Source organism: Melanerpes formicivorus, unplaced genomic scaffold, assembly GCF_026170545.1.
Source record: "Melanerpes formicivorus ecotype bairdi unplaced genomic scaffold, bMelFor1.0.p_v2 SCAF_26, whole genome shotgun sequence".
Taxonomy (NCBI): domain Eukaryota; kingdom Metazoa; phylum Chordata; class Aves; order Piciformes; family Picidae; genus Melanerpes; species Melanerpes formicivorus.
In genome coordinates, this window is record NW_027142378.1 from 5,073,930 (window position 1) to 5,097,067 (window position 23,138).

The 23,138-nt window shown below is 45.5% G+C and overlaps 1 protein-coding gene across 4 annotated transcripts in view; it reads right to left on the bottom strand.

Annotated features, from left to right (window-relative positions):
* Positions 1-23,138, bottom strand: part of CDC42BPA (CDC42 binding protein kinase alpha) — a 184,200-nt gene that overhangs the window by 80,486 nt on the left and 80,576 nt on the right. The gene's annotated exons all lie outside the window — the stretch shown is intronic.

A 23,138-nucleotide genomic window follows, 5' to 3' on the forward strand; every position in this document is an offset into this window, starting at 1 on the left:
TTTCCCCCCCTGGATCTATTTCCAATGCTAAGCAAAACTTCAGGAGTTGTGAGGTCCCACAGATTGAAATTTGGACTAGTCACAGAATCACAGAATGAGACCTTTACAGTGAGGGTGCTGAGACACTGGAACAGGTTGCCCAGGGAGGTTGTAGATGCTGCCTGCCTGGAGGTGTTCAAAGCCAGGTTGGATGAGGCCTTGAGCAACCTGGGTGTTCCTGCCTATGACAGGGGGTTTGGAACCAGATGATCTTTAAGGTCCATTCCAACCTAAACAATCCTATAATTCTGTTGTTTTTAATTTATTTATTTTTAATAGAACCACAGAATCACAGAATAGTTTTGGTTGGAAGGCACCTCCAAAGGTCATCCAGTCCAACCCCCTCTGCAGTCAGCAGGGACATCCTCAACTAGATCAGGTTGCCCAGAGCCCCGTCGAGCCTCACCTTGAATATCTCCAGGGATTGAACCCCACCCACCTCCCTGGACAACCTCCTTAAGCTTTTTCCAACTTAAAATATCTTGCCATTTTATGGTTTCAAAGCATATCTGTTCCTGAGGTTCATCTAGGATTCAATGATTCAAAGACAGACAATGCTCTTCAGTTATTTGCCAGACCACATGGAGTTCCTCAGGTCTACAGCACAGGAAGCAGCAGGTTTAAGAAGAATCATCAGTTATTTTTGTCTCATAGACAGCCTCGTGGAGGCAGGGGACCAGACCAGACAATCAAAAAGGAAGATGTATCAAAAGATGTATGAAAAAGAGTGATGTTAGGCAAGCATTGCAACAAAATGAGTAAGGAGCAGTCATGAGCTGCAGTTGGTCCCCTCAGCATAAGAGGGACGCTGAACTGCTGGAGCAGGTCCAGAGAAGGCCATGAAGATGATCACAGGGCTAGAGAACCTCTCCTTTGGGGACAGGCTGAAAGACTTGGGCTCTTCAGTATGGAGAAAAGAAGGGCCCAGGGAGACCTTATTATTACATTTCAAAATCTGAAGGGGGCTACAAGAAAGCTGTGGAGGGACTTTTTACATGAGCTTGTAGTGATAAGACAAGAGGGAATGGATTGAAGCTTGAAGAGGGAAGACTTAGTGATCATGGAATGGTTTGGGTTGGAAAGGAATCTCTGAAGGTCATCTAGTCCAACTCCCTGTACTAAGCAGAGACATCCCCAACTAGATCAGGATGCCCAGAGCCCTGTCAAGCCTCACCTTGAGTATCTCCAAGGATGGGACCACAACCATCTCCCTGGGCAACCTGTTCCAGTGTTCCACTGCCCTCATGGTGAAGAGCTCATTCCTAACATCCAACCTAAATCTGCTCTTCTCTAGTTTGAAGCCATTGCCCTTCCTTCTATCACTACAGGCCTCTGTAAACAGTCTCTCTCCATCCTTCTTGTAGCCCCCCCCTTCAAGTACTTGAAGGCTGCTATTAGGTGTCCCTGGAGCCTTCTCTTCTCCAGGCTGAAAAACCACAGCTCCCTCAGCCTCTCTTCATAGCAGAGGTGTTCCAGCCCTCTGCCCTCCTCTGGACTCAATCCATCAGGTCCATGTTCTTCCTGTATTGAGGGCTCCAGGCCTGGACACAGAATTCCAGGTCAGGGCTCACCAGAGCAAGGTGACAGAATCACCTCAACTGATCTGCTGGCCACGCATCTTCTGATGAAGCCCAGGATGCCGTTGGCCAAAGGAACAATTTGATAGGTGAGCTATCAGTTTACTTTAGCCCATTGGATAAGAAAAGGTTAATCTGCAAAACAAATGTTTATTTCTAATGTTAACATTAAAAGGCATGGAAAGTAATTAATTTTCCTGAGCAGGTCACTTGCTATCCTTGAAGAGTCAAGAACAAAATGAACAGCTTACACTGAATTTGTTTTTTCCTGTGAGATCTCCAAATGAAGAGTTGTGGGTTTGGTTTTTTGTTTGGGTTTTTTCACTTTTATTTTTAATGCTAACAATGCTAATTAAAATAGCACCAGATTAAAAAAATGAATAACATCAAATCAGTTTCAGGTGTAACTGCTGGCACCGAGACATTGATCCAGGCAATTGGTTATTAATTGAAGATTTCAGAGCAAATTATTTTCTCATCATACATGCAAGAGCATTCCCCAAAATTATAAATCAAAAGGTTAAAAGCAGACATCAGTCCAGAGAAGGGCCACAAGGATGATTAGAGGGCTGGAGCACCTCTCCTATGAGGACAGACTGAGAGAGTTGGGGCTATTCAGACTGGAGAAGGCTCCAAGGAGACCTTATTGTGGCCTTCCAGTATCTGAAGGAGGCCTACAAGAAAGCTGGGAAGGGACTTTTGAGGGTGTCAGGGAGTGATAGGACTGGGGGGAATGGAAAAAAAAAGAACTGGGTAGATTCCAATTGGATGTTAGGAAGAAGTTCTTCCCCATAAGGGTGGTGAGACACTTGAACAGGTTGCCCAGGGAGGCGGTGGAAGCCTCAAACTTGGAGGTTTTTAAGGCCAGGCTGGATGTGGCTGTGAGCAACCTGATGTAGTGTGAGGTGTGCCCGACTGTGGCAGGGGGGATGGAACTGGATGATCCTAGAGGTCCCTTCCAGCCCTGACAATTCTATGATTCTACGATTTCACAATTATCCACTCGTAGAACAAGAGAGGTTATCCTTTGACAGGTTACCTACTCAAAATAAAACCCCAACCAACCAAACCCCAGGACCCTACTGCCAGAATGCCTGGAGTTTTTATACAGAATTCCTTCAAAACACAAGACTATCCTTAGTCAGGACAGAAGTTTGGCCAACTGCTCATTGCACTCCCTTCTGTTGCTTCAGGAAGACTTTTCTTCCATGCTCCACTTCTCTCCTCTTCAGAAATGCCACATCCATGACAAAAAAGCATTTGGTTTTGGCAGCACTCCAGTGAAAGGAAATTTGGTGCCTGTGAAGTTTTTATTAAGATACTCAAGCAATGACATACTGACAGCCTGCTTTAGATATGCAGAGTGAGACAGCTGCTGAACTCCCATCAAGAATGCCACTCAAATGATGCTTCCTTCTCCCCCCCTCCAAGTTAAACCTATGGACATTGATGGCCAGGAGCTTATTTCTACTTTCCATCACAGTGTACTGGGTTTTATCAAAGTTGCCACATTCTGCCAACTACAGTTTATTTGTAGAAAAACTAGGAATAGGCTCCTTCTGGCAGAAAGGCCAGCCACACTGAGCCACATGGGATTTGGGCAGGGGGCAGTTATTCCTCACTAATCCCAAGAAGATAGGCTGCACAAGATAGCAGCATGAGAAAACTGGGATATGCTGGGCCTCATTAGCTGTGCCTCTTATCACTCCTCCACTTCTGGGTAGAATCCAAAAAAGTGCTTATTTCAATAGAATGCAAGGAATTACAGAATCACAGAATGTTAGGGGTAGGAAGGAACCTCAAAAGATCAAGGAGTCTAAACCCCCTGCCAGAACAGGATCACACAGGGCAGGTCACACAGGAACACATCCAGGCAAGTTTGGAATGTCTCCAGGGAAGGAGACTCCACATTTCTGGGCAGCCTGTTCCAGGATTCTGCCACCCTCACAGTGAAAAAGTTTTCATGTGGAACCTCCTCTGCTCCAGCTTGCACCCACTGCCCCTTGTCCTATCATTGGACATCACTGAGCAGAGCCTGGCTCTGTCCTCCTGACACTGCCCTGCACATCTTTGTAAACATGGATGAGGTCACCCCTTGGGTTCCTCTGCTCCAAGCTAAAGAGCCCCAGCTCCCTCAGCCTTTCCTCAGCAGGGAGATGTTCCACTGCCTTCATTCAGCATCTTTGTGGCTCTGTGCTGGACTCTTTCAAGCAATTCCCTGAGGTCCTTCCTGAACTGAGGAGCCTGGACACAATATTCCAGCTGCAGCCTCATCACAACCTTATGATTTACATAGCACCCAAACAGTTGCATCATGTTTGTACAGTAAACAAAATTAAAATTACAAATTAAAAGCTTGCAGCTGCAAAAGCTGTAGTAGCCTTGAAGTCAAGACTGAACACTAAAATTAACCACTCAGAACAAGAAATGGTATCTTCTGCCAGGTTCAGGCTTCACAAAATGGTTACCTACAGCAAAAAATACAACCAAGACCCTACTCCAGTATGCCTGGAGTTCCTTCAGAACACAGGATCATCCTTAATCAAGACCCTAGTTTGGCAAAAGTGATGTCTCCAGTTGCTTCTAAGCAAAGCAACTATGTGGATAAAATCAATGCTATCAGCAATCTTATTTTAGAATCACCACAAAAAAGTTCAACTTCTTTTTTTTTCCTTCAACAGTATCTTACTACTGCAAGAGTGTCCTGTTTTCTCACTAACTCTTTACAATAAATCATGGTGTGTGTGTTGTTCCAGGAACACCCAGTAATTCACCACTACCAAAAGAATCTCACTGCTCGCAGCAGCAGGGCATGCATCTAAATCTCAATAAAATCAGCAATTACTAGGAGAGGGCAACCAGACCAAAGCAATAAAGGTCCTAGATCTATGGTGCAGTCATTATTTACTGACCAGCATGTGCACTTCCTATTTGTACTGGAAATATTGACCAGATGAGCCTGGAAAAGAGAAAGCTCCAGGGAGACCTTAGAGCCGTTTTTCAGTACCTGAAGGGGGCCTACAAGAAAAGCAGGAAGGGACTTTTTCCAAGGGCTTCTTGTGACAGGACAAGGGGCAATGGTCTTAAGCGTGAGGAAGGAAGATTTAGACCTGGAGATTAGGAAGAAATTCTTGACAATGAGGGTGGTGAAATGCTGGAGCAGGTTGCCCAGGGAGGCTGTGGATGCCTTCTCTCTGGAGGTGTTAAAGACCAGGCTGGATGAGGCCTTGAGCCACCTGGTCTAGTGGGAGGTGTCCTTGACCATGGCAGGGTGTTGGAACTGAGTCCCTTCCAACCTAAACCATTCTATGATCCTAACCAAGTTTTATCCTTAGTAACATCACAAAACTAGTTGAAAGACAATAGAGAAACCCAACTTCCATGTCCTAGATGCAGTAAATGTGCTACAACACCTACAGAATGAGGTAATGAATCTCAACTTACATGGTTTTAAGCTATCTGTTCCATCAAGTGGACTTTTCTAATGCCTTGTGAGAAAAAACTTGTGTCCATTAAAAATAAGGGAACCACATTCCTCTTTCACTGCAGAGAACTTGCACCACAGACCTAAGGTACTCTGATAAAACTGACTGAGACCCATTTTTATCCACACTGAATGTGGACAGCACACAAAATGATGAATTTAAATCCCAGTGGAAGATAGGTAGTGAGACACTAGAGAACACTCTCATAACAACAACAGGAGGACATCAGAACAAATTGCTGAGGGAAATTTCACCATCTCCAGCTCTGTGGTTTTTTAAGAACTGGTTAGACAAACATCTGTCAAGAATGGTTCAGCTACGGGTTGGTCTTGCCTTGCAGCAGAAGAAAAGTATTAGCTGACCTCTCCAAGTCCTCTCCCAGTCCTTTACATCCTTTCTTTCTGCACTCAGCCAAATATTCAGGACATAACACAGTATTTAACTTGTGGTATACAATGGTCCTTAGGAATTTCAAATGCTAATAAAGGAAATCATAACAAACAACAGGGAATGAGTACATCAGCCAACATATATACATCTTGAGTTTGTTCAGGCACTGATATTCATTCCTGAACACTTCAACTGAGTGCAGTTCCTGGCTTACAAATATATGTTCCACCACATCATAGTTTAATGTCCTAGGATTCATTTACCTTAGTAAAATGGCCTTTGTGCATGTGGATTTGCTTTCAAGTAATGGATCTCAAATACTCTAATGGTTCTAATCCAAAGAGAACTTCTTTACAGTGTGGGTGGTGAGACACTGGAACAGGTTGCCCAGGGAGGCTGTGGATGCCCCCTCCCTGGAGGTGTTCAAGGCAAGGTTGGATGAGGCCTTGAGCAACCTGGGCTAGCGGAAGGTGTCCTCGCCCATGGCAGGGGGGGTGGAACTAGAAGATCTTTAAGGTCCCTTCCAACCCAAACCATTCTGTGATTCTGTCATTTTTTTTAAGTTGCCTATATCTATTTGCCCCCTTCTTTAGAAAAAAATAAATAATAAAAAATAGGTAAATTGAAAAATTCTTCTTGGTAAGGGACTGAGGGGCCCAGAACTGGACACAATAGTCCAGCTGCAGCCTCACCAGGGCAGAGTACAGGGGGAAGAGAACCTCTCTGGAGCTTCTAATCCACCCCAGAATGCCACTGGCCTTCTTGGACACAAGGGCACATTGCCGGCTCACAGTCATCCTGCTGTCTACCAGGGCTGAAGTGGGCTACAAGAAAGCTGAAGAGGGATTGTTTACAAAGGCCTGCAGTGATAGCGTGAGGGGCAATGGTTTGAAATGAGAGAAGAGAAGATTTAGATTGGCTGTCAGGAACAAGTTCTGCACCATGAGGGTGCTCAAACACTGGAACAGGTATCTCTGGAGATATTCAAGGTTAGGCTTCACAAGGGTCTGGGCAACCTGATCTAATGGAGGATGTCCTTGCTAACTGCAGGAGAGCAGGACTAGATGACCTTTGGAAGTCCCTTCCAAACCAAACTATTCTGTGATTCTATGACTCTATTAATAAAGAAAAATCACAGAATTATAAGATTGTTTAAGTTGTAAGGGACCTTAAAGACTACCCAGTCCCAAGCCCCTTGCCATGGGTAGGAACACCTCCCACTCAAGCAGGTTGCTCAAGGCCTCACCTAACCTGGCCTTGAACACCTCTAGGGAGAGAGCATCCACAACCTCCCTGGGCACCCTGTTCCAGTGTCTCACCATTCTCACTGTAAAGAATTTCTTAATACAATGGTGGGGAGTGGGCTGCTCAGCTCACAAGCCACCTTTCCCAGAGAGACCCTGAAGGAAAAAAACCAAAGAACAAAGAGCAGTTGGAAATGGTTGTGAACCAGAAGTTTTGCCACAGTGGGTTCTGTACTATTTGTGAAGGAAGAGCTGGAAATCTTGAGTTTATAGAGTATTTAAAAATAAACAAACAGAAAACACCCCACCAACCCTGATTTGATTTCTCTACCTCCATCTGGTGTTCTTCTAGTTTCCTAATGAGCTACAAATACCTGGCAGAGGGCACTCACTATTTTCACCTCTAACCTGCCCAGCTGTCACAATGCTTTTTTTGGATGGGATCATTCTGCTTATGGCTTCACATTCCTCAACAGAAACTCCACACCAAAAGCATTCAGAGAAAACCTCCATTTCAGTCAACACTTGAGGGAGTCACGGCCTTGGCCTTCAAGCCCATAGCTGCCTGAGCATTGAGAAACACCACCACCTAAGTTCACAACAGACAAGTAACTGTCCTAGAAGTCTATTCCAGATCTGGAAGACAGTTTGCTCTTTTTGTGTGTGTGGCAGTCTATTAGATGCTACTTTCAATGCTAACTCAAAAATAAATAAATCCCAAATCCAGCTGCTGGTTGTAGAAACAAGTTTCATTGAGCAGTCAGCTTTAAATATTAAGTTTATTCACTTAAGATTTCAATCCAATCACCATGGAATACCAAGAGGGTTGTTTGAACTCTGTGAACTTCAGCTGACAGAGCTGTTTCTGGTTACTCTTTCACATATCATTTACAGCTTTCCTCTAAAAGATAGGAACAAAAGGTCTTAATCAAGACAATTCCAAAACCTGTGTATTTCCCTTGTTTTACCATCTCAACTTTATTGGAATTCCATTTTGGCTTCTAAGAACTTAAGTAAACAGATTAAGAACTCTACAACCACTACCCCTGCAGCATACTCTGAAGATTAAAAAATTAAGGGCTGCTAAGTAAGGCTAATTCATGTCAAAGCTTTTACATTTCTAATAGTATCCTGAGTTACCGGCGGGTAAGGGAGTAGAAAGAGTAAGCTCCTTAAGAATGTTGTGTCCATCTGTGAGTGCCATCTGTCAGAGAAATCCTGAAGGAAGAGGCTAATGAGAATCCAGAATATGCCCAGCTGTTGGACTGTAAATTACTACCTGTACTGGATAACCTGAATGCATGTGTAGGCAGATAAATGTGTTCTTAGCCTGGAGAAGAGGAGGCTCAGGGGAGACCTTATTGTTCTCTACAACTACCTAAAGGGACGTTGTAGACAGGTGGGGGGTTGGTCTCTTCTCCCAGGCAAACACCAACAGAACAAGAGGACACGGTCTCAAGCTGTGCCAGGGGAGGTTTAGGCTGGATGTTAGGAAGAAGTTCTTCACAGTAAGAGTTATTTGTCATTGGAATGTGCTGCCCAGGAAGGTGGTGGAATCACCATCACTGGAGGTGCTCAAGAGGAGACTGGATGAGGCACTTGGTGCCATGGTTCAGTTGATTAGATGGTGTTCAGTGATAGGTTGGACTCCATGATCTCGAAGGTCTTTTCAACCTGGTTAATTCTATTGTGTTCTGCTCTACTCCACTCTTCCTTTGTGATTCTCATTTTAGATAGCTGCTCTCTGCATTTCAGTACACCTTACACAGAGGGCTTGGACTAGATGACCTTTGGAGGTCCCTTCCAACCCAGACCATTCTGTGTGGTAATTTCAGGAACAAATCCAGGACTTGATTGGTTTTGGCAATGAGAGTCAAACATTTTTCCTTTTTATTTTTCTTCATAAAAATCACAGAACTGTTTCAGTTGGAAAAGGCCTCTAAGATCATTGAGTCCAACCTTCAACTTAACACCACCATGGCCATTAAACCACGTCCCACAGTGCCACATTCACACGTTCCTTGAACACCTCCAGGAATGGTCACTCCACCACCTCTCTGGGCATCCTATTCCTTTTTTTTTTTTTAAACTTTCTTTAATGTATTGATGATCCTAAGAAAGCAGCTCACAGAATAGTGTTCACTGGGAAGCTGTATGGACAATTCAACAAGTTTTCACAGATTCATGGAATGTTTTAGGTAGGAAGGGACCATAAAGATCACCTTGTTCCAACCCCCATGCCACGGGCAGGGACACCTCCCACTGACCCAGGCTGCTCAAGGCCTCATTCAACCCTGAACACCTCCAGGGAGGTAGCAGCCACAACCTCCCTGGGTTTTCATGTATTTTTTTACAGAAGAGTGTCTCTGTAAGACATGTGGATGGTTTTTAATTATCTGGGATATTTTTAAGTGCTTTGAGCCTTAGCTCAGTGAGCTGCTAGCTGCAAATTGCTAGAAAATTTCTGGGGCTGATGAAGGGACAAACCAGCCTGCTCATTCCAGACTGAATCCCACAGCAATTCTTCTCCAGTCCTTTTCCATCTTTCTCTGGGAATAAATACACAGATAGAAATACACCAAGAGCTATGGGAGGCGAGGGAAAGGGAGGTCTGTGCAGGACAGAGTTCTGAGATCACCAGATCAGGCTGAAGAAGAGAAGGCTCCAGGAACACCTAAAAGCAGCCTTCCCGTACCTGAAGGAAGCCTACAAGAAGGCTGCAGAGAGACTGTTTCCAAAGGCCTGCAGTGACAGGATGAAGGGCAATGCTCTGAAATCAGAGCAGATTTAGATTGGATGTTAGAAATATGTTCTTTATCTTGAGGGTGGTGGAATACTGGAACGGACTGCCCAGGGAGGTATTTGAGGCCCCATCCCTGGATTGACAAGGCTCTGGGAAATATGATCTAGAGGAAGATGCCTCTGCTACTTGGACTAGATGACCTTTGGGGTCCCTTCCAACCCAGACCATTCTATGATCACTGGATGCTTTTCATTGTGCTAAAGGAAGGATATAGAGTCTTAATAAAAGGTTGATCTTATCCCTCTCCCATCCATGTATTTCATTGGCAATAAAAATCACCACAAAGCTGTAAAAATATATTAAAGGGGAGGAGGGGGGAAGAAACACACTAAAGTGTTTGCTCCATTCTTCTAAGGCACATAAAATACAAAGGAATAGGGAAGACATTACCCCAAAAAAAAAAAAGAATTAAAATATTGGTAATTGTTCCTGAAGTTATGTGGGCAACAAAACAAAGATAAGATACAAAGCTGCAAAGTAAACCCTGGAGGCTAAAAAAAAAAATCAATCAAATAAATGGCCTACATTGGGAAGAAAAGCAATGCTATTTCCAACAGAAGAAATACATCCAGCACTTGCCCTAGCTCTTGCAAGATGGGAAGCAGCACTGTTTTACCCTATATATTTTACTGTTCTTCCCCTAGGCTAGTCTGTCTCTAGATTTCACTGACTGCCCAGCAGGAAGAAGAGTGCTTCAGAACACAACACTGCTATACAGCCATTTAATGTGCTGCACAGATGCTTTCCTTTCTCCCTCCTTCGCCCAATAAAGCTTTACTCAGCAGTGACACAGATATTTGTGTTTCCTCTTTCTTTAATGGAAGGCAGTGTTGGTAAGGATATCTACCCCCTTCAAAGAAATAAAAGAGAAAGAGAAAGGGAGGCAGGGGGGAGGTACGGAAGAGCAGCAGACAAAAGCATGGCTTTTCCAAACATGTCTTCTGCTTAACTGTACCCTAAATTAAGAGTATATAGGTTAAATGCTAATGGCAAAGAAGATTCCTTCCCAGTAAGGAAAAAGTAGAACAGCAGAGAGCAAAGAACCTACTAGTCCTGAAACAGTAACACCACAGTTAGGATAATCTCTCTTGCTTGCTCCAGGTTGATCATGATCTTTTACACTGCAAATGTGGCGTTCTATTCCACAGAAACAAAGAATGGCCTAGGTTGGAAAGGAACTCAGAGATCATCTACTCCAACACCCCTGCCAAGGGTAGAGATGCCTCTCAACTGGACTTGATTGCCCAATGCTTCATTTAAACACCTCCAGGGAGGAGACATCCACAACTTCTCTAGGCAACCTGTTCCAGTGTCTCACCGCCCTCATACTGAAGAGCTTCTTTCTGAGATCCAATATAAACCTACTCTCCCTCAGCTTAAAAGCATTCCCCCTTGTCCTGTCTCTAGACATCCTTAGGAAAAGTCCCTCTCCAGACATCCTGTAGGATCCTTTCAGGTATCAGAACTACATTGAAAATTATATAGATTAATACTCATTGCAACACTCTCCTTCAGTTTCTCACCCACAACTGGCCCCTTCCAGTACCTAAAGGGAGCTACAAGAAAGGCGGGAAAGGACCTTTTACAAGGGTTTATAGGGACAGGATGGTAGGGAATGCACTGAAGCTTGAGGAGGGCAGACTTTGACTGGAGATTAGGAAGAAATTCTTTCCAGTGAGAGTGTTGAGGCACTGGAACAGGTTGCCCAGGAAGGTCATGGATGCCCCCTCCCTGGAGGTGTTCAAGGCCAGGTTGGAGGAGGCCTTGAGCAACCTGCTCTACAAGTGTTTGTCTTAAAGAGTGATTCAAACAAAGAGTGAAACCTGGAGCTGAACTTGAATTTTTTAAAGGAAGTCAGAGAATACTACCTTTAAACAAACAGCTATTTAGGAGTATTAAAAAGCACAAAGCTCCCCTCCCCAGGCCTCTGAAGCCACTCATGCCTTCTTTCCTTCTCCTCCATGTGTTTCTGTCTAGCATCCTCCTCCATTTCAATAGCTTGTGGGTAGAGGATCAAAGTTGCTATTTTCAGTCCTTTGCCCAAGTGTTAATCTCATTGTTGCTTGCCTCTTCAAGTAGAGTTAGCTGTCTATTGTGCACCTAATGGCTAACAGGAGCCTGACAGTAAGTCCTTGGCTGTAGGTAATGCTGCAGAAAGTGCACTCCAGAACTCGCATAACCAGTACTTTTAGTTAGTTTTGATGCTTTGACTGACATCTGAACTTACAAGACTTGACTACTGGCTGGCTGAGACTCAAGCATTGCTCTCCTCTCTCAGGAAACCAAACTGAAAAGCCATTTTTGTACAGCAGGGAAGAGCAGTTTAAAACTTAAACTAGCAGACCAGTTACAGCTACAAACGATTTATTCACATGATGCATAAACAGAGTTAATCCAAAACTTTCTTTGGACACCTGTTCTATCTGATCTGCTTCAGGAAAAGTCTGAGTAAAACACAAAGTGAAATTTTTACTCAAGAGTGGGGAATCAAACATTCATAGAATCATTGAACAGTTAAGGTTGGAGGAGACCTTAAAGATCACCCAGTTCCAAATCCCCTGCCAGGGGCAGGGACATGTCCCATTAGCCCAGGCTGCTCAAGGCCTCATCCAATCAGCCTTTGAGCACTTCCAGGGAGTGGGTTCCCACAACCCCCCTAGGCAGCATGTCCCAGTGTCTCACCATCCTCACCAGAAAGAATTTCTTCCTAACATCCAGACTAAATCAAAAGATTTCCTATGAGAAAGACAAAAACATTACCAAAACAGATTTCAGCCTCTCCATTCCTTTTTCCCCCCTTCTGTTCAAACCAGTGGTTTAATTTTGTACCTTTCCAATGCACCTTTCCTGGACTTGAACCTAATCTAGTGTGAGGTGTCCCTGCTCATGCCAGGGGACTTGGAACTGGATGATCTCTGAGGTCCCTTCCAACCCTGACAGTTCTGTGATTCTGTGACTGTGCACACTGAATCTGACTGAAAACTCCAGAGTTGCAGTGGCAGTAATATCACAGCTTGCTGCTGCAGAAGGAAATACTGAAAGGCTGCTCCTCAAGAGCTAATAAAGGACCACTGAACAGCATAAACATCACAGCACCTGAGTCAATAGAGAGTTTAATACAACTCTGCAGATAAAGCCCCACAAGGTCTTTGCTTCCCTGACCCTTACCATGAAGTCTTCCATTACTGAACCAGAGTGACCTTACATAAGCATCTGCTTTGTAAGCACTACTCTATAATTTGCAGGACATGAAGTGACCTACTTTTTGTCATGTAAGAAGTTAAAATGTATTAGTATCTTGGTGCTATTAAAGAGTAACATGAGGCAGCTTCTTTAACAACACACCAAATCTTCTGGAAATGGAACAGGCAAATACTGTAGAAAAGCTTCACTGCAGACAGGGTTATTTCATAGAATTCATAGAACAGTCTGAATTGGAAGGTACCCTAAAGATCATCTGATTCCAGCCCTCTGCCAAAGGTAGGGACACCTTCCACTAGATCAGGTTGCTCAAGGCCTCATCCAACCTGGCCTTGAACATTTCCTGGGAGGGGGCATCCACAACCTCCCTGGGCAAGCTATTCCAGTGTCTCACCACCCCCACTGGAAACAATTACTTCCTAATCTCCAGTCTAAATGTGCCCTCCTCAAACTCCAATCCATTCCCTCTTGACCTATCACTACAAGCCCTTGTAAAAGGTCCCTCCCCAACTTTCTTGTAGGCTCCCTTTTGGTACTGGGAGGCTGCTCTTAGGTCTCCCCTGGAGCCTTTTCTGCAAGCTGAACAGCCCCCAACTCTCTCAGCCTGTCCCCATGTGGGAGGTTCACCAGTGCTCTGATTAGCAGGATCAGTAAGTCAAAGTGCAAGGTCCTGCATCTAGGTTCTGGAAACCCTCAACATCAGTACTGGCTGGGGGATGGTGAGATTAAGAGCAGCCCTGCAGGAAAGAACTTGAGGGTGTTGGTGGGTGAGAAGCTGGACATGAGCCAGCAATGGGCACTTGCAGCCCAGAAGGCCAATGGCAGTCAGGGCCACATGAAAAGTGGCATGGCTGGAGATGGAGAGAAGATTCTGCCACTCTGCTCTAGTGAGACCTTACCTGCAGTGTTGTGTCCAGCTGTGGGGTTACTAACACAAGAGAGACATGGACCTGCTGGAATGAGTCCAGAGGAGGGCCAAAAAGATGATCAGAGGGCTGGAGCACCTCTCCTACAGAGACAGACTGAAAGAATCGGGGCCATGCAGCCTGGAAAACAGAAGGTTCTGGGGAGACCTTAGAGATATATTTCAATATCTGAAGGAGACCTACAGGAAGGCTAGGGAGGGACTGTTTAGAAGGGACTATAGTGTCCCTGAAAACATTCAAGATCAGACTTGGTGTAGCTCTGGGCAGCCTGATGTAGTTGGAGGTGTCCCTGCTGAGTGCAGGGGGGTTGGACAAGATGACCTTTGAGGGTCCCTTCCAACCCAATGCAATCAAATAGAAAGAAAGAAGCCAAGGACCCACAATGGTAAATAAGATAAAGGCACTGTAAGGAGGAACTTTAGGAGTACATAAAGCATTAATAAATGAAAATCTGAGAGAATATGAAAGGAGGCAATTATGAGATAAATACTGAGTTCACAAACTGACAGCGAAGTGGAAAGTCTGAAGACAAAGCAGCTGGTGTCCCTCTCTGTAACAAGTATCACCAAGACACCATCACACAACTGTCGTCCTCACTTCTGCCTACATTGTTCTGAACTGGATCAACATGAACAAAACCACCCAAAGCTAATTACCAACTCTATCCTCCAAGTGAAGCACACCCTCAGAACCACAGGTCAGCAGGGCTACAAATTCAAAAATAAGGAAAATGTTTTGCCCTACTTCCCTGATGTTGATTTTGGACCTCAAAGAAACTAGTAGGAGAAAGTATTTCCAGGTCTGAAATAATCAGAAAGGAATGAGTGTAAAATTATAGCTTAACTCACACAAAACCAGCTTCCAAATGGGAATGTTTTGCCTTCAAAATGAATTGCTAAGCTCTGAAAACTCTTCCAACTTCCTGAAAGAGATCTGATAGAGTTCTGACAGTCCTAAGGTGGCTAACACCAAGAAGTCAAATCAATCTTTATGACAGAGGCAGCAGGATCTCTTGGAAAGTTACATCAACTGTAGCATTCGCTGAGACTTGCTGTAAACATTATTACTTGGAAAGCAAGACCAGGTTTTGTTTGGGTTTGGGGGCTTTGTTTTGATTTTTGGTGGGGTTTTGTTGTTGTTTTGGCTGGTTGGTCTGGGAGGGTTTGTTTTGGGTGTTTTTTTATGTAACACTTAACAGCATCAAGCATTTTTCCACTAAAACAAGGTTTAAAAGGGCCCTTTTCAATCAAACTTTTCTTTCTTGTCTCTCTCATTTTCACTCTTAGCAAGGTTTACATACTTCTGTTTTATAACAGCTACATCCAGTTCCTACCTAAACAGGATTACAAACCATCTGACAGAGCACTCTCAGCCATCTGCCTTTTGAGCAACTGCACACAGAAGACACACCAATCTACATAAAAAAAAGATGAAATCTTCATCTATTCATTCCTTTTTCCCCCCTTATGTGTCTTCTTTCCAATAAAGGTATAATTGTCCTAGCTACAGGAATGCCAGGGACTAACCAGAAAACAGTGGTGTGCTCCTTTTCTTGCTGGCCTTCCTCAGCCGACAATAACCAAGAATTTCCTTCCTTAGGAGGCAGGTGTTGGAAGGGGTCTGTTCAAAAGTATTAGGGCTAAATACTTTTAAGATTCCTCATTTCCAACTGCTTCTTAAAGCTGAATGTATCTGTGGCCCCAGTGGTAGCAGGTATTTCAAGTAGTAATAAGTGTAGGGGGAAATGGGCTTAATGTGATGAACACAGAGCAGCGTAAAGGCTGGGAGAATTGGGGCTGTTCAGCTAGGAGCAAAGAAGGCTCTGGGGAGACCTCAGAGCTGCATTTCAGTATCTGAAAGGGACCTACAGGAAGGCTGAGGAGACACTGTTCAGAAAGGCTTGGAATGATAGGATGAGAGGCAATGGTTTGAAACTGGATCAGGGCAGATTTAGGTTGGACATCAGGAGGAAGTTCTGCATGATGAGAGTGGTACAATACTGGAAGAGGTTGCCCAGAGCTGTGGTTGAGGCCCCATCCCTGGGGACATTCAAGATCAGCCTTGATATGTCCCTGGCCAGCCTGATCTAGGTGGAGTTATCCCTGCTGAGTGCAGGGGGGGTGCACAAGATGAACTTTGAGGCTCATTTCCAACCCAGTGCCACCTGTGAATCTATGAGGTGATTTCCTCTTCTCCTCCATCAAGCAGACTGGAGAACTGACCCAGCTTACTTAAAATGTGAAGTTATTTGGGCTGGTGTCCTCACTCAGTTCACTGCACAGGCCCACAAACCTTTGTTTCAGCAGAGCGAAGGATGTCTGGAGTTGGGGTCTTGAAGAGACAGGAACAATAGGAGGACAAAGGCCAAAGGATAGGTTTGTAAAAGCACCTCTGCTGAAAGGACTGCTCAAGGCTACTATCACTTAAAGCACTGGAGCTAGGGTTTCTAAATTCCTTCTGCTCAAGTAACACAGAATGTGGGTCTGTGCAAGCTCAGCCAGCCATGGCGCAGCTTTCACTGCCACCAGACACAAGGCTGCAAGAGACCATTTGCCTTCCACAGGAGAACACAGCCCCTGTGACCCACTAGCTCCTGGCACTCCAGGGGTCTTTTATTTCAACATACTAGGTCATCACAGGCTCCTTCAGAAATCCCTCCAATGAATTCTAATCAAGCAGCATTAACTCCATCCAGTCCTCACTACAGGTTGGGTGCCACCCTGAGGGGGCACTATGTAACAGAATACAGAATTAACCAGGTTGCAAGAGACCTTCAAGATCATCAAGTCCAACCTACTACCCAATACCATCTAATCAACTAAACCATGGCACTAAGTGCCTCATCCAGTCTCTTTTTAAACACTTCCAGGGATGGTGACTCCACCACCTCCCTGGGCAGCACATTCCAATGGCCAATCCCTCTTTCTGCGAAGAACTTCTTCCTAACATCCAGGCTAAGCCTCCCCTGGCACAGCCTGAGACTGTGTCCTCTTGTTCTGTCACAGAGCAAAGAAGTGCTCTGTTTAGAGCACACAGAGCCATAGGGCAACGGGAAAGCTCAGAGCTGGCAAGGTGGCCTATTGCCTGCAGTCCCTCCTCAGCACTGAAGATGGAGAGCAAACATAGAGCCTTAAACTCACAGAGCTCTTAGACCACCTCAATGGTTTGGGTTGGAAGGGACCTTAAAGAACATTTAGTTCCAAGCCCGCCACCACGGGCACCTTTCATTTAGGCCAGGTTGCTCAAGGCCTACCTCTGCATAAGGAATACCTTGCCTGGAAGCAATGGCTTACCAAACACTCACTAAAATAACGTCCTGCCTTGCAGTTTTCCATGTAAAACTAAACCCTGCAACATTTCAAAGCAAGACCATTCCCAGCAGGCTATCAAAATAACCTTACGTTGTTGGTTGGGGCTTCCCCCCCCCCCCTTATTTTTCCTAGCTCAGTTTCCTTAACTCTCAGCACTTTGTAAGGACATCTTCATGGTGTGCATTCAACAGTCCTGTCTGTTGCAAAGTTTGGTAAACACTTCAAATGCTTGGGTTGCTTTCTTTCAAGCCCACAATAACAGTTCACTTTACCAAAGGCCACAGCACTTGGCTCACCCTTCTGCCAACTCGACTCACAGGCGCATGGTGCAACGCATCTGACTCCCCAGGATGGGCCTTCCACCCCCAAATTTTCCACTTAAGCAAATTAATGATCAGGAAGGATGGGCTACACCCAGAAGACAGAAAACCACTTATTCAGCAAGTCAAAAATGGATATGCTGGCACTGAAACTTATAGTTGAAAGTGAAATGCATCTTCCGAAGAATCCCAGATTCCAGCTGCCTGCTAACTACAGTAAGTATTTCAGGGATGTCCCCAAGATGATTTTTACTGAGGGCAAATAGAGCCTTCTTGTGAAAAGCAAAGAGGAGGCTTGAAAATAAAAGCACAGGCAGTTCTTTTATGCCTCCATTATTCCACTATGCTCAATATTTCTCAGAAAGGATGTCACTTCCACAGAGAATTCTGCTGCTCTGTATTTCAAGAACCGAAATGTGCCAATGAAGCCCAACTGAAATTTCCAAAGATGATAAAGAAAATGGAAAGAAAGGGGGGAGGGGGATAATAATAAATAAATAGAAGGCATTGGGTGGTTCAGAATGCTAAAATCCTTCAGGTTTAAAGTGTCAAAGAGAATCACCGAATGGCTTAGGCTGGAAAGGGCCTCAGAGATCATCTGCTCCAACCTCCCTGCCATGGGCAGGGATGCTTCTCAGCTAGACTTGGTTGCCCAAGGCTTCATCCAACCTGGCCTTTAACACCCTTAGAGAAGATGCAGCCCAAAACATCCCTGGGCAACCTATTCCAGAGTCTCACCACGCTCATACTGAAGAACTCCTTCCTAAGATCCAGTCTAACCCTTCCTTCCTTCAACTTCAAACCATTTCCCCTTGCCCTGTCACTACACACCCTTAGGAAAACTCCCTCTCCAGCCTTCCTGTAGGCTCCTTGCAGGTATTGGAAAGCAGCTATAAGGTCACAAAATCGCACAATCACCTTTAAGATCCTCAATACCACCTGTTACCCAACTATCATGACCACTAAAGCATATCCTGAAGCACCACATCTAGACACTTCTTGAACACCTACAGGGATGGTGAGTTTACCACCTCCCTGGGCAGCCTGTTCCAATGCCTGGCCACTCTCTCAGGAAAGAAATTTTTCCTAATCTCCAACCTAAAACTCTCCTGGCACAACTTAAGCCCATTTCCTCTTTTCCTATTGCTAGTTACTTGGGAGAAGAGACAAACACCAGGCTCACTCAAGCCAGAGACCAATGAGGGCTTCCATCAGCCTTTTTCTTCTCCAGACTAAACAACCCAGGCTCCCTCAGCCCGCTCCCCATACACCATGCCCTCCAAACCCCTCTCCAGCCTTGTTGCTCTTCTCTGGACGCCCTCTCTGACCTCATGTCTTTCTTACACTGTGGTACCCAGGATTGAATGCAGAACTCAAGCTGTGGCCTCACCAGTGCCCACTACAGGGGCACCATCACTTCCCTACTCCTGCTGGACACACTGCTCTTGATCCAGGCCAGGATGCTGTTGGCCTTCTTGGCCACCTGCACACACTGCTGGCCCATGTTTCAGCTGCCATCCACCAGCACACCCCCAGATCCTTTTCCACAGGGCTGCTTTCCAACCACTCATTCTCAGGCCTGTAGCATTGCCTGGGGTGGTTGTGACCAAAGTGCAAGACCTGGCACTCGATCTTGTTAAACCCAGAAGCTTTCTGTTCTCTCAGCTGAGCAACCCCAGCTCCCTCAGCCTATCCTCACAGCAAAGGTGCTCAAGCTCTTGGATCATCCTGTGGCCCTCTGTTGAAGCTGCCTGCAATCCCTCACCCCTTAGGGCAGTCGATGTGTTGGTGCTCTGCCTATCTTTTCTCAAGCAGATGACATCTGCAATGTATGTAACTCGAGAGCTTGCCCCGTAGCCCTAACTATCCTCCCACAAACTTCACCAACAAAAACAATAATTACCATAGGTGTTTCATAAGCCTTCCAAAATATTTTCTTTGTCAGAAGGTAAGGCAGGATTGTTTTACCATTCCACAGAAAACTAAGCCTGTTTAAGGTGGGTGTGTGCCAATCTCTGAAAGCTATTTTAAATGTCTGTTTGTGCAGTGGTCTGGCAGATCAGAAGCCTGAATGCTCAACACTCCCTAGCTGCAAATTCACTGCACAGCCCTGCGAGGAACAAAGAGATGAAGGAAATCAAATATCAAGATGAAAACTGCTTAAGCACATTAACGCTTAGAACTCTGTAGTGTGCAGGAAGCTGGAATGTCCCATATAAAATCTGGGACAGAGACAGACTTAGATGCACCCTTACTGAAGCAAGGGCTGCCTCAGAAGGCAGCACAAAAGGCAGCAGCGGCAGGGACAGACAGAAGGCAAGCCGCCAGTGGCACACTCACCGTGCCTGGGACTTGTATGTGCACAGAGTGTGTCTTCTGCAATGCCCAGGAGAAAATTCTTCCAGTGGCAACCAGGCCTTCCAAAATGGTTTTTACTTAAAAAAGGACTCCTTTTTATTTAAAAGGATTTAGACAAAACCAAGCATTTTAAAGCTCAAGTTCCATCTTACATTAAGTAAAAACATAACATCAAACTGCTGGAGCAGGTCGAGAGGACGGTCACAAAGATGATCATAGAATGGCGTAGGTTGGAAGGGAGCTCAGAGATCATCTGCTCCAACCTCCCTGTCATGGGCAAGAACACCTCTCAACTAGATCAGGGGGCTGGGGACAGGCTTGAGAGAGTTGGAGCTGTTCAGCCTGGAGAGGGGAAGGCTTGAGGAACACCTCCTAGCAGGCTACCTGTACCTGAGGGGGACTACAGGACATCTGGTGAGGGACTTTTCACAAGGGCTTAATGTAGCAGGAGGAAAGGGAATGGATTGAAGTGGGCAGATTTAGACTGGAGATTAAGAAGAATTCTTTCTAGTGAGGGTGGTGAGACACTGGAACAGGCTGCCCAGGAAGATCATGGATGCCCCCTCCCTGGAGGTGTTCAAGGCCAGGTTGGATGAGGCCTTGAGCAACCTGGGCTAGAGGAAGGTATCCCTGTCTGTGGCGGGGGGGACTGGAACTAGGTGATCTTTAAGGTCCCTTCCAACCCCAAACAGTCTATGAACTCTGAAAACTGAAATTAGTATTAATGCATGTAGAGACTTTTTTTTTCCATCAGCTAAAGGACTAAAACAGTGCTAAGAATCTATAAAAATAGGAACCAGAATCAATTTGGTTTAAGATATGTAAAATCTCACCAGGTATGATACTACAGTTTGCAGGAAACTGGCACAAGACACTATTTAACCTTGGCCTACAAGCAAGCCTCACTTCATTAGTACAAATGAGTAATCTCATACAATTACTGAATCTTTCAGGTTGGAAAAGACCCTTGGGATCATCACCAACCATTGACCCTACTCTACAAAATTCACCCCTAAACCAGCAGGTCAAGAGGTGGTTCTGCCCCTCTGCTCTGGTGAGACCTCACCTGGAATATGGTGTCCAGCTCTGGAGCCCTCAACGCAAGACTGACATGGACCTGCTCAAAGAGGTCCAGAGGAGGGTCACAGAGATGATCAGAGGGCTGCAGCACCTCTCTTATGAAGACAGGCTGAGACATTCAGGGCTGTTCAGCATGGAGAAGAGAAGGCTCTGGGGAGTCCTTAGAGCTACATTTCAGTATCTGAAGGGGACCTACAGGAATGCTGGGGAGAGCCTGTGGTGATAGGATGAGGGACAATGGTTTGAAACTGGAGCAGGGGAGATTTAGGTTGGACATCAGGAGGAAGTTCTGCACAATGAGAGTGGTGAAATACTGGAACAGGCTGCGCAGGGATGTGGTTGAGACTTCATCCATGGAGCCATTCAGGATCAAACCTGGTCAGCCTGATCTAGTTAAAGGAGTCCCTGTTGAGTGCAGGGGGGTGGGACAGGCTGACCTTTGAGGGTCTCTTCCAACCCAATACAGTCTGTGAATCTGTTAACACGAAAATCTATGCTGAAAGAACTGGGCCACAAAAAGGAAACAAAACAAAACAAATCAAACCAAAACAATCTGCTATCTCATTCCAAGGGAAAAACAAACAACCTTGAATGAAAGATGCCTAAAGCATGGTTTCTAGTTAAGTAGCTAAATCTCAGATCACATCCTGAAGGCCACAAAGGACGTGACCATCAGAGTTAAAACTTTCCAGAACAGAGTATTATTGGCATGCAGATGCTGTGTTTTATTTACTTTAGCAGTTGCAAACATCCTAATCAGAGGAACAGTGGAAGAGGTCTCATTTCAGAGGCTGATCATGTCACATATACTCTGCCCTGGTGAGGCTGCATCTGGAATATTAGGTCCAGTTCTGGGCCCCTCAGTTCAAGAAGAACCTCAGGGAACTGTTTGAAAGAGTCCAGCACAGAGCCACAAAGATGATTAAGCAGTGGAACATCTTCCTTACAAGGAGAGACTGAGGGAGCTGAGGCTCTATAGCTTGGAGAAGAGGAGCCTGAGGGGTGACCTCATTCATGTTGGTAAAGATGTGCAGGGCAGTGTCAAGAGGACAGAGTCAGGCACTGCTCAGTGATGTCCAATGATAGGACAAGGGGCAGTGGGTGCTAGCTGGAGCAGAGGAGCACTTTTTTACTGTGAGGGTGCTGGAGCCCTGGAGCAGGCTGCCCAGAGAGGTTGTGGAGTCTCCTTCTCTGGAAACATTCAAAAGCCACCTGGATGTGTTCCTGTGTGACCTTCCCCAGATGATCCTGCTCTGACAGGAAGCTTGGTCTGGATCTCTGGAGGTCCCTTGCAGCCCCTAACATTCTGTGATGATATGCAGACTCATTGAGTAAAGCAGAGCAGCTTATGTAGCACATGAAGTAACAGAAGATAGCACCTCAGCAGCTTACCCACAAACACATTTTAAAAGCCAGAGCCAAATGACACCAAATAGAAAGGCTCCCACATCAGGCCCTAAGCAAACAATTTCTCACAAATGACACATCTGAAATCTTCAGAATTCAAGGAATAATGCTCTGGCTGGGTTTCCCCACAAGGTGTTATCACAAAGAGCTCTCTTTGGCAGGCAGACACAGGTTTTGAACAAAGCTAGCAGACTTGAAAATATTCCAGGAGTAACATGCAGCTTAGCACCACCCCACCTCAAAGCATTGCCAGCTACAGCTCTTTCATGAAAAGCCACCATTTCAAAGGACACAATGCAGTCATAAACCAAAACCAGCCACAAAACACCTTTTGGACAAAACCTCCACCTTTTCTGGAGAGAATCAGCCACATGGCAACAGTAAAAGGAGCAATGGCCACTCTGAGGGCAATAGATGGTGTATCAAGCTCCTTCTGCCAACTTAATCATAGCATCACAGAACTGCTTTGGTTGTAAAAGCCCTCTAAGATCATAAAGTCCAACCATCAACTGAACGGCACGATGGCCATTAAACCATGTCCCAAAGTGCCATGGCCACAGGTTTCCTGAACACCTCTTTGGATGGTGACTGCACCACCTCCCTAGGCAGCCTGTTCCAATGCCTGACCACCCTTGCAGCAAAGAATTTTTTCCTAATCTCCAACCTAAACTTCCCCTGGCATAATTTCAGGCCATTTCCTCACCTGATACAAGGCAGAAGAGACCAACACCAGCCTCCCTCCAGCCTCTTTTCTTGGGAGCTGTAGAGAGCAATGAGGTCTCCCTTCAGCCTCCTCTTCTCCAGACTAAACAACCCCAGCTCCCTCAGCTGCTCATCACCAGCCCTGCTCTCCAGACCCTTCCCCAGCTTTGTTGCCTTTCTCTGCACACATTCCAGCACCTCAATGTCCTTCTTGCAGTGAGGGGCCCAAATACAAACCCATTACTCAAGTTGTGGCCTTACCAGTTAAAACAACTCAGAGTTTACTTCCGTTGGA